The sequence below is a fragment of the Tiliqua scincoides genome, chromosome 3 (assembly GCF_035046505.1).
Source record: "Tiliqua scincoides isolate rTilSci1 chromosome 3, rTilSci1.hap2, whole genome shotgun sequence".
Lineage (NCBI taxonomy): Eukaryota > Metazoa > Chordata > Lepidosauria > Squamata > Scincidae > Tiliqua > Tiliqua scincoides.
The window spans coordinates 68,231,787-68,244,426 of record NC_089823.1 but is presented as its reverse complement, the minus strand read 5'-3'; positions in this window follow the sequence as shown (position 1 = coordinate 68,244,426).

The following is a 12,640-nucleotide window of genomic DNA, read 5'->3' as shown; positions in this document are numbered from 1 at the left end:
AGGGTTGCTATTCAGTCTTTGAACAAGTGACACAAATGATCAGCAAAGTTCACAATGCTGAAAGTATGCTTTGAAGATGTTAGTGGACTTGAAGCTGCTAGACAAATGAATATTCATACACTTCAAATAACTTGTTCCTACAGCTAGAGAGTAAAGCAACTCTCACTATAACATACCATGCCAACTTTTATAGACTCACGGGGGGGGGGGGGAGAGTAACTGAGATCTGAATGCATAATGGAGCAGGGGAGAAATGACTCATTAAGCTTTGAAAGAACATGTAGTTGCATATACTCTAGTCTTGGAATTCCCATGCCCCTAAGTGAAGAGGTTAGGGCAGGGAAGAGCATTTCAAATTTTACTACTATAAAAGTGGTCCTTATGCCTGTGTCTAACTTACTATGCAATTAAAAGCTAGCTGAGATCAGAATAGTTGTCAACTCTCCTATTGCTGTGTGGGTAGCCCTGGTGGTTCAGTTGTACTTTCCCTGCTCAAGGCAGAAGCCAATACAGTTGTTTCCAGCGGCTTCGCAGGAGTTGCCAGAACGTGACTGTTCAGCCATGAACTGGCTCAGGGACTCCAGCTCTGGATTTTGCCTCGAGGTTGACTCCTGAAGCCTTTTCCATAACTGGATGTAGCCACAAGGCAGTGGAGGTTTGGGATCAGAGTTTTCCTTCTCTCAGATGAGCAGCCTTCCCAGGTTGACCAGTCCCATCTACCCGGTGGCTGCTTAGTTGCCTCTTACAACAAGTACAGCCAAACTGAGGGCCTATTCTTACCCCTAGCCCCCAGGGGTTAAGCTCAGTACTGCTCTACCACCTAGCCCACTGCAAAGTTGCCAAATTTTCCTCTCCTGTGTGTCACTAAATTTCCTTGCAAACTTACAAAATAAGTGAGCTTGGTGCCAGATTATAGTGGGGGCTGTAACTACTTCAGTGACTTCCTGTCTTAATGGCTATCCAGTCATAACAGGATTGTTGTACATTCTTAAGTTTTAGTATCTTGCTACAGGATGGAGGTTCAGGGAATGAAAGTTGATCCTCTCCTTGAGGGTGGATCACCAACTGCCAGGAGATGTCTACACTACTCCAAGTGCTGCCGTCCGAGGCCTGCCATTGCGTTGCCAACTTAATGGAAAGCTGAGACATCACCTTGTCAACAAAGGTCTTTGACTACAGTTTTCCCAGTAGTAATGTATGGCTGTGACAGCTGGACCATAAGGATGACTGAGCACTGAAGAATAGATGTTTTTGAATTATGGTGTTAGAGAAGACTCTTGAGAGTTCCCTTGACTGCAAGGAGATCAGATCAGTCAATCTTACAAGAAATCAACCCTGACTATTCATTGGAAGGACAGATACTGAAGCTGAAGTTTAAATACTTTGGTCATCTCATGAGAAGGGATAACTCCTTAGTAAAGATCCTGATGCTGGGAAAAATTGAAAGCAAAAGAAGGGGGATAGCAAAGGATGAAATGGTTTGATATTGTCACCGAGGCAATTAATATGACTGGACAAACTCGGAAAGTTAGTGTAGACAGGGAGGCCTGGCGTGCTGTTGTCCATGGAGTCATGAAGAGTCAGTCATGACTTAATGACTGAACAACAACAACTTTAGCAGTTGGATAGCTCACTTTCACCCTCAACATTGTGTATTCTAACTCTCCTGAAAGACAATTTTAGTGGATGACCCCTGGTTCTGGTATTGTATGAGAGGGAAAAGAAGTTCTTCTGTCCATCCTAAGCATAATTTTATGCATCTCAGTAATATGTCTCCTCAGGCACCTTCTTAGACTGAACAACCTTAAACATTGTAGCCCTTCCTGATAAGGAAGGTGTCCCAGCCCACTAATCATTTTGGTTGCTCTCTTCTGCACCTTTTCCAGTTCCACTATTTTTGAGATGAATCCAAGCACCCTTCCTGGTCCTTATCCTGCAGTGCAGGTTATGAGGACCTATGCCAGCTATTTAGCTAGCAGTGGTCCAAGTAGACCCTCCTACACTGCAAAACCTTTCTCCTGGGTAAGGGAACAATTGTTTACATACACAAAGACTTCCTGGACCACCACCCCCTCGCTGCAGGATGCAGTGGTAGCCATTTTGCCACTAGTGCATCAGTCGTGGCGGGGGGGGGGGAACAATGGGACTGGGCTCTTAATGTACTGTATGTGCTTTACTTAAAGGTTTTTTGTAAGAAAAGGTTTACAAGGGGTTCTTAAAAAAACAGAGAAAATTAAAACCACTAAATAGTTTCTACATCTTGCAGCTTATTGTTTATTACATTAAGAAAGAAAATAGTTAATGCAGTTTGAATGGCAAAAATATTCCTTTTAATTCCACTTATAAATCAGGTTCTTCTTTTCAGTAATGAATGTATGCTTCTGCATTTTAGTTATATAGTTGACAGATACTTTGAAAGCAATACTGCTTTTAAATGAGTTGAGTTGGCATCCTTCAGTCTCTGAAGACTATGGTGTCACGCTCTGAATGGTGGTTCTGGAACAGAGTGTCCTCTCCAGTGCGCGAAGCCTGGGTAAAGTAGGTATGGAGGATAGACTGTTACCCATGCAGCAAATCCCCCCTCTCCACGTCGCTGAAATGGTCCAATGGAAAGGCAGAGGCCAATAGGGTTGGTTCCAGCGGCATCGCAGGAGTTGCCAGAACGTGACTGTGTTTAGCCATCAACTGCCTCAGGGACTCCGGCTCCAGATTTTGCCTCGAGGTTGACTCCTGAAACCTTTTCCTTAACTGGATGTAGCCACAAGGCAGTGGAGGTTTGGGATCAGAGTTTTCCTTCTCTCAGATGAGCTGCCTTCCCAGGCTGACGAGCCCCATCTACCCAGTGGCTGTTTAGTCGCCTCTTAAGACAAGTACAGCCAAACTGAGGGCCTATTCTTATCCCCAGCCCCCAGGGGAATGCTTTTAAATACTGCTATAAAAATAGGGGGGAAGAATGCAGTAGCAACAAGAAAGAAAATAGCAACATTAGGGTAGTCTGCGTATTCAACTTTCCAGCTATAGCACTTAAATTCTTGATTATTCAGAGGGTGAGTGTTAGCTACAATTGCTGGAACGTATGCATATACTAATGCAGTGGTATTCTGCAAACATTAGCTAAACCTTTTCAGAAGAAATCCACTACAAAAGTTGGTCATTATCTGAGAAGTATTGTCCATTATTCATAGAAAGAAACAATAATAAAATACTTTTGCATAGCTTAAAATCTCCATATGCATAGTTTCCAGCCAAAAATGGCATTGTAATATCAGTACATTTGTAAATTTATTTGGTAGATGTGGTGTGATTTTTTTTAGTTTAGTTTTGAAACTAAACTTGCACATGGAAAGAGCCTTCCAGAGCGGCCAATAAGAAATAGAAAGCAGGTGATAGCTCATGCACTAATAGTAGAATGTCTCTGAGCATAAATAAAGTTCTTTCTCAGACTTTAAGCAATTGCAGCTTTCCCTTTCCGGGTATACTTACCATTACAAAAAGTGATTGCAGAGTGATATCTCCTACAGACTTAGGTCCTAGCACTTCTTTCCTTAGAAATTAAACACTGCCCTTTTTCTGTTGCCAGCAAACTACAATCTGAAAATAGATTCTAAATAAGATTTTGTTCCCTTTTGCATAGCAATCTGTTAGTGTTTACCCTTCCTACCAGCAACTCTGATAAGGTAAAGCAGGTTATTTTTATATCCTACTACCTTGCGATAGATTATCAATAGCATCTATCCTGTTTTGGGGAGACTATCAGGCAAAGGCCCTACAGTGGTGAGCTTTCCCCACTTAGGATATATAGACACACTGAAAGAAAGCTACCATCTATGCTGCCTGGGAACCAGCAGTGATAGGTGACAGTTATAGATGGCAGTGTGAAGGATGACCTGTGTCTTCTGCTGTCATCTACTTGCAGATAAGGTTTCCCCCACCACCAGGAAAAAAATGTTGCTTCTGGCTTTGGATTATTGCAGTATAAGATTTTTTGTGGGATGGGGTATGCACATACAGTTAGTGTAGCATAAATTGTGTTGATCCTGCTGAAATTAGTTACTAAACATATTGACCTGTACATGTGTATACATAGAGTGAGCATTAAATTATGTGTTAAAGCTTTAAACCAGGGGTGTCCAAACCCTGGCCAGATCTGGCCCTCAGAAGATTCCTCAGCCTCTCAGGGCTAAAGATAACTCAAAAGACGCACTTACAGGTATATACTGCATTCAGCTACTAAAGGTGCTGAATATAATGAAATGTAATAGAAAGAAATTATTCTGTAATGGAAAGAGATTATTCCATTATACCCCATTGTCTATAACTAAGAGCACATACAAAGTAGCTGTTAAAACCATAGTTCTGTAACATTTTCCCAAATGCAGTCACATACCATGGTAGCATCAAGTCTAATATATTAAAAATAAAATATACATTGAAATGAATGGGGGACCCTCCCTAAAATTGGCTTGTAGCCCACTTATTGGGTCACAATCCACAGTTTGAGAAACACTGGTCTAGGCTATTTAATATATGCTATGAGAATCTGTTAAATAAATGGCTTATCTCATGGATTTCTTGCTAAAAGAAAAACTGGTGTGATAGCTGAAGTTTGTTGGATTATCATTAAAACAATGTCCTGGTTTCATTTCTGAAGTACTGTCACTCATGCTAGGATCCAAATGAAGTTTCTTACAAATCAGTTGACATATGGTCTTACGGATGCTTCTGGACATCAAGAAATACATAACTCCTCGGCGGGAGGGGGGTCGGGGGCTTCTTGCAGTGGGGGATTCAATTATTAGAAACATAGAGAGGGGGGTTTGCGACGGATGTGAGGACCGCATGGTGACTTGCCTGCCTGGTGCGAAGGTTGCGGACATCACTTCTCGTCTAGACAGGCTGGTAGACAGTGCTGGGGGAGAGGTAGCGGTTATGGTGCATGTCGGCACCAACGACGTGGGCAAGTGTAGCTGGGAGGTCCTGGAGGCCAAATTTAGGCTTTTAGGCAGGAAGCTGAAAGCCAGGACCTCAAAGGTAGCGTTCTCTGAAGTGCTACCTGCTCCACGCGCAGGGCCAGCTAGGCAGGCGCAGATCAGGGGTCTCAATGCGTGGATGAGACAGGTGTAGGGAGGAGGGGTTTAGATTTGTTAGGCGCTGGGGAACATTTTGGGACAAGCGGGGCCTGTACAAGAGGGACGGGCTCCACTTGAACCAGAATGGAACCAGACTGCTGGCGCAGAACATTAAAAAGGTGGCAGAGCAGCTTTTAAACTGATCCCTGGGGGAAGGCCGACAGGAGCCGAGGGGCATCCGGTTCGGGACTCCTCATCCCTATGGGATGAGGATGGGGAGGTTAGAGAACAACAAGACAAAGGCAGAGTAGGAGAAGAAATTGGGAAAGGTAGCGTGATGGGATGAGATAGATGGTTTGGCACAATGAGAGGATGCGGGGACAAAGGAGCGAATAAGCAGCCCATCCTGGGGCATTCCGTGTACAAATGCTTTTATGCGAATGCCCGAAGTCTCTGAGCCCGAAGTCTCCCGAAGATGGGAGAACTGGAATGTCTGGTGACAAGGGAAAACATTGACATAGTGGGCATAACGGAAACCTGGTGGAATGCGGAAAATCAGTGGGATACTGCAATCCCAGGCTATAAACTCTACAGGAGGGATAGGGAGGGGCATGTTGGAGGTGGGGTGGCGGTTTATGTTAAGGAAGGGATAGAATCCAGCAAAGTAGAGATTGAAGGTGAGTCCGACTCCACCGTAGAATCTCTGTGGGTTAAATTACCAGGCTTGTGCAGCGATGTAATACTGGGGGTGTGCTATCGTCCTCCAGACCAGAAATCGGATGGGGACCTTGACATGAGGAAACAGATCAGGGAGGTGACAAGGAGGGACAGGGTTGTAATCATGGGGGACTTCAATCATCCTCATATAGACTGGGTCAATTTGTGTTCTGGTCACAATAAGGAGACTGGATTTCTTGACGTGGTAAATGACTGTGGCTTAGATCAGCTAGTCACGGAGCCCACCAGAGGGCAGGTGACTCTGGATTTAATATTGTGCGGTACACAGGACCTGGGTAGAGATGTAAATGTTACTGAGCCATTGGGGAACAGTGATCATGCTGCAATCCGTTTTTGACATGCACGTTGGGGGAAGAATACCAGGCAAATCTCTAACAAAAACCCTTGACTTCCGACGGGCGGACTTCCCTCAAATGAGGAGGCTGGTTGGAAGGAGGTTGAAAGGGAGGGTATAAAGAGTCCAATCTCTCCAGAGTGCATGGAGGCTGCTTAAAACAACAGTAATAGAGGCCCAGCAGAGGCGTATACCACAAAGAAAGAAGGGTTCCACTAAATCCAGAAGGGTGCCCGCATGGCTAACGAGCCAAGTTAGAGAGGCTGTGAAGGGCAAGGAAGCTTCCTTCCATAAATGGAAGTCTTGCCCGAATGAGAATAAAAAGGAACATAAACTGTGGCAAAAGAAATGTAAGAAGGTGATATGGGAGGCCAAGCGAGACTATGAGGAATGCATGGCCAGCAGCATTAAGGGGAATAATAAAAGCTTCTTCAAATATGTTTGAAGCAGGAAACCTGCCAGAGAAGCGGTTGGCCCTCTGGATGGTGAGGGAGGGAAAGAGGAGATAAAAGGAGACTTAGAGATGGCAGAGAAATTAAATGAGTTCTTTGCATCTGTCTTCACGGCAGAAGACCTCGGGCAGATACCACTGCCCGAATGGCCCCTCCTGACCGAGGAGTTAAGTCAGATAGAGGTTAAAAGAGAAGATGTTTCAGACCTCATTGATAAATTAAAGATCAATAAGTCACCGGGCCCTGATGGCATCCACCCAAGAGTTATTAAGGAATTGAAGAATGAAGTTGCAGATCTCTTGATAAAGATATGCAACTTGTTCCTCAAAACGGCCACGGTGCCAGAAGATTGGAGGATAGCAAATGTCACGCCTATCTTTAAAAAGGGAAAGAGGGGGGACCTGGGAAACTATAGGTGGGTCAGCCTAACATCCATACCGGGTAAGCTGGTGGAATGCCTCATCAAAGATAGGATCTCAAAACACATAGATGAACAGGCCTTGCTGAGGAAGAATCAGCATAGCTTCTGTAAGGGTAAGTCTTGCCTCACGAACCTTATAGAATTATTTGAAAAGGTCAACAGGCATGTGGATGGGGGAGAACCCGTGGACATTATATATCTGGACTTTCAGAAGGCGTTCGACACGGTCCCTCACCAAAGGCTACTGAAAAAACTCCACAGTCAGGGAATTAGAGGACAGGTCCTCTCATGGATTAAGAACTGGTTGGAGGCCAGGAAGCAGAGAGTGGGTGTCAATGGGCAATGTTCACAATGGAGAGAGGTGAAAAGCGATGTGCCCCAAGGATCTTTCCTGGGACCGGTGCTTTTCAACCTCTTCATAAATGACCTGGAGACAGGCGTGAGCAGTGAGGTTGCAAAGTTTGCGGACAACACCAAACTTTTCCGTTTGGGCCTCTTCAGCCTAGAAAAGAGATGCCTGAGGGAGGACATGACTGAGACATACAAAATTATGCAGGGGATGGACAGAGTGGATAGGGAGATGCTGTTTACACTCTCACATAACACCAGAACCAGGGGACATCCACTAAAATTGAGTGTTGGGAGAGTTAGGACAAGAGAAAATATTTCTTTACTCAGCGTGTGGTCGGTCTGTGGAACTCCTTGCCACAGGATGTGGTGATGGCATCTGGCCTGGACGCCTTTAAAAGGGGATTGGACAAGTTTCTGGAGGAAAAACCCATTACGGGTTACAAGCCATGATGTGTATGCACAACCTCCTGATTTTGGAAATGGGCTATGTCAGAAGGCCAGATGCAGGGGAGGGCACCAGGATGAGGTCTCTTGTTATCTGGTGTGCTCCCTGGGGCATTTGGTGGGCCACTGTGAGATACAGGAAGCTGGACTAGATGGGCCTATGCTATAGCGTGATCCAGTGGGGCTGTTCTTATGTTCTTATGCTAGGAACTGCAGCCTCTTTACAAGAGACAATCCATATGATAAAACTTCACTGAAATTGATTTTTCACTTCAATCATGTGTATAGCAATTACAAAGCTACTAGGAAAATAACTTGGCAGATCGTCCTTTCACATTGGCTGTTGTCTCTGCACTTAGATTTGAATTCCCTGTAATAACACTAAGTGCTATACAGTTGTATTCCCTCACATTTTGTCTCTTAACTACCAGCTTTGTGGCAACTTTTCCGCTTTTCACCCCAATTACTTGGATCAATAGCAAGAGTTGATGCATGCGCTACTGGTGTTTGGTCATGATCATTCCAAAAGCTGCATTTGGTGACATAGTCTGAAAGAACAGATTCTTGCAGGTCTTTCAACTGTGCAGTGTATTAATGGAGTGTGGATGATGACATACACGCTAAAAAGTGGTAGCAATACTAGAATCTTTTTAGGCCATGAGAAGACTAGGGGAAAAAATTGTTACAAAAACACAGTTATACAAATTACTCACAATTAAGCCCCTTACCCTTACTGAGGCTTATCTGCTCCATTTGGATTTTTTAACCCAGTGTTTCTCAAACTGGGTCATGAGCTAATTTCAGGTGGGTCCCCATTCATTTCAATGTGTATTTTATTTTTTGTATATTAGACTTGATGCTACCATGGTATGGGACTGCTGGTATGATGGTAGCATGGTATGGTAGCATGGTATGATGCTACCCCATGGTATGGGGAAACGTTACTGATCTGTACTTTTAACAGGCAGGCTACAGTGTATATGTTTTTAACAATTACAGTCCTAGTAAGTAGGTTACAATCTTTGAGGAATTTTTTTTAAACAGATCAGCAACTGTGTGGGAGGTATCTTTATTTTAGATAGAAGGTAGGAGGTATCTTTATTTTAAATAAATGTTTAAACTTATTGCAAACGTTTAATTTGCTTATTTAATTGATGTGATTTTTGGCATGGAGGTGTTAAAAATTTTCCTGCTTGATGACGTCACTGCCAGGTTAATGATATCACTGACGATGGGTTTGGACAAATGGTTGTGCTAAAAAAGTGGGTCCTGGTGTAAAAAGCTTGAGAGCCACTGCTGTAACCCATTTTGGCGAGACCCACAGGTGTGTACACATTTGGTCGCTGTTGCATATCTGCAACGCTGGGCAGAAAGGGCTTTGAAAAGCATGTGTCTTGGGTGGGGGGCAAGTGCCCACATGCACACTTGTTACAGGCATACCTTTTAATGTGCAAAAATAAGACTCGGCAGTGAGGAAGAGAAGGCATCAAGGTAACCTGTGTGGCTGACAAGTTGCAGAGGGGAAGCCACGTTAAGGCTGCAGCAGCAAACAGCCCATGCAGGGGCTTCAGTGTGGCAGGAGCTTTTTCTAGCTGCGTGCTGTGCTCTGCCTCCCTGTCCCTCAGCCAAAAGGCTCCCAACAGCAGCATCGCCTCTCCAGAGGACCAGCCCTCGCCTGCTCTGCAGAGCCACCTCCCTGCCTGTCAATGGTGGCCCCGAGTGATGACGCAGCTCCTGGTAAGCTGCGGGCGCCATCTTAGGAGTGGCATCAGCTCACACTCTTCCTTGCCTCTCCTAAGATGGAGGCTGTGGAGTGCCTGGCGCAGGTGATGCAGCACCAGCAGTGCGCACCGGCCCCAGAGAGCTGCAGGAGCGGGGTGTGTTTGCTGTGACTTTTAGCACACACACCCCCCCCCCAGCCTGCAGGATGGCAGCTGGGAAGTGCCCATAGCAGACACTGGGATGCTGCTGCGACAGCAGCCTGCAGCTCTCCCCTCCCCCACAAGGAGAAAGCTACAGGCAGGAACTCAGGCTGGAACTTAAATAGAATCCTCCCCCTCCCATTGTTGACACTGACACAGCATCTTGGCACTAGATGTGAAAACAGTTAACTGTGCTATATTGCAAGGTAGGGCTGGAGCTGTGACTGACTGTGATGCATGTTGCAGTGTCAGCCAGGGATGTGTGATGGTGGGGGGGGGCAGGTGAGGCAGTGCCTCCCCACCAGAGCTCTTCAAAAAGCGCCACTGCTGTGTGAGGCGTTGGGAGGTGAGGCAGAGCCTCCCCACCAGAGCCCTTCAAAAAGCGCCGCTGCCTTAGGTGCTGGGGGGGGGCAGGTGAGGCAGAGCCTCCCCACCAGAGTCCTTCAAAAGCGCCACCACTGTGTGAGAAACCCACAAGCAGCGCAAGGAGGGAGGGAGCACCGAGCACCTGGGCTGGGGTGCCTCACACAGCAGCTGCGGTTTTTGAAGGACTCTGGTGGGGAGGCTGTGCCTCACCAGCCCCCCTCTCCACAATCTACAGCATGTCCCTGATGTAAAAAACCTTGTAAGGTAGACCAGTGTTACTGTGCAGTGGTATGTATTTAACAACATAGAATACACCACGGGCAGCTTTTGGTATAACAAACAGTTTCAACCCACGTATGACACAGAGAGACCTGTGATAAAGCTCAATTTCTTTTGAAAGAGCTGGGAAAATAGTGTACAGCCTCTGGGAACCAAGACAGGAGAAGTAGCAGCACTAGGAAAAGGGATCCTTTTAAGTTTAGCCTTTCCCAGGAGGCTGCTTTTGTAGCTTAAGTTACCCCGCTTCCCCCATAGCTGCATTCTCAGTCTTTGTAAAATGGGCCTCTCAGGGATGGGAGAATTCCTGTATCAAACAATATCTCTGCAGAGAAGGGTTATTAGTACATGAAAACAAATGCGTATGAATGAGGTCATACCCTTTTCTGACATATGCTGCATTGTGAAAAGTTGTAACTAATTAAATGAAAGCCCATAAGGAAGGTGTAAAAAGGATCCATCTGTAACCATGATTTGCATTTCTCATCCTTTGTGCGAAGATCACTCCACAAACGCTCAGACATACTTGCAGACAGTGCACTTATGGGCTCCTTACCTGAAATCTCTGTATGCCTGCTGCCATAAATCTGTAACCAAAAGAAACTGGTTAAGGAGCCTTTACACCCCCAAGAAAGCCAACCAACAATACACACGGCTGCACATTCCAACTTCCATCTTAAAACCCAGAAGTGGAATTGTAATGGGTGACTCCAGTCGGCTTCCAATTTTTCACATTTCATAGCTGTGTCAGGGATCAGCCAGGCTGGGCCCTGGTTGGTTGTCCACAACAATGAGGGGCCTCATCTGGCCAGGCCAGGCTCCTGAACACTCAGTACTGTTTACTGGGAAGGCTTGTTGGGGAGTTAAAAACCAGATGGTTCCTGTCCCCTGCCAGCACCAACATAATGACTGCTATGTAGCTAGTCATTATGTCACTGCTAGCTGCACTGTACTGGCACCAGTTTGCTGGGGTCCCTGTGGCAAAGCCCTGCACTGTACCCCTGCCTGTCCTCTGACTGGCATGGGCCCTTGGCCAGTATCCAACTGGTTAGCCCCTGCCACCATCCCACTGCTGCAGGTTAGTAGTACAATCAAATGTGTGCTAATCAATGCTGGGCAATTGCTCTGCTGCCCTCTTTCTCCTTTGTGCTTCCTAGTCTTTCATCCCTTTGTCTCCCTTCCAGCCTTGCCACTTTTTCCTCCTTCCACGTCAGTGGTGTATGAAGAGAGTGCCCCCCATCCCCAGGTGCCAGGCTGCAATGGGGTGTCCAAGAGGCCGCCTCAAGATGTTTAAACTTCTTTTTCAAAAAGAAAGCTTATTTTTCAATTGTTTATTGGTATGATTATATATATAAAGTTGTATATAAATACAGCCATGCCACCGTATCCTTGGCCTCTGATGATCCTCTGGAGGTGAGGGGAGCTCTGCTCCCCTCATGTCTGGAGGGGACGGACACACACACACACACACACACACACACAGGGGGAGCCCTGCAGACCTGATTCAGAGCTATGGGGGGGGCCTCCTTGTATACAAAGTTGAGGGGTGTGTGTGTGTGTGTGTGTGTGAACTGTGAACACATACAGTTCAATAAAAATGTTCACTGTTTCTGCTTATCTCTGGCCATTATTATTATTTATTTTGTATAATGAATAACACTGAAAATAATTGTGTCATGGGGGGGTGCCAAATGACTTTGGTACACTGTTGTTCCACATCTCCCTTATTATTCCATTTTTAGTCTCCATTCCCATTATCAAGTACTTGTTGTGTGCCCCCCCCCACAACACTCTAGTCCTCTTCATAACTTTCTCTCACACGTGGTCAGTGCACTTGTTGCCACCAGTAACCACAGTTGCAAAAGATAAAAAAGTGGCTGCATCCAGAGCCACTTTTCCATTACTTGCTAAAGGATTTAACTTTGCAGTTCAGCTTATAGAAGGCTGCTCAGTTTTGGGAAGTTTGCCTCATGAGGACAGTCAGGTATGCGAGTGCCTCCCTCATCCTGTCTACTGAAATTATGAGCTTGCCCCCCCCACCTAACTATGTTAAGCCCTCTCCTCTCATTACATAACAGGGACTGAGGCTGAGGGCTTTTGTTTTTTTGATTCCTACTAATGCTGTGGGTGGCTCAGGGCCAGCTCTAGGCTGATATTTTCTTGAGGGGAGGGGAATAAAGCAGATGGATTTGTCACCAATCCAGTCGCTTTATGGAGCAGACAAATTCTACTATCTCTGCTAATCCTCCCCAGATACAGAGGATTTC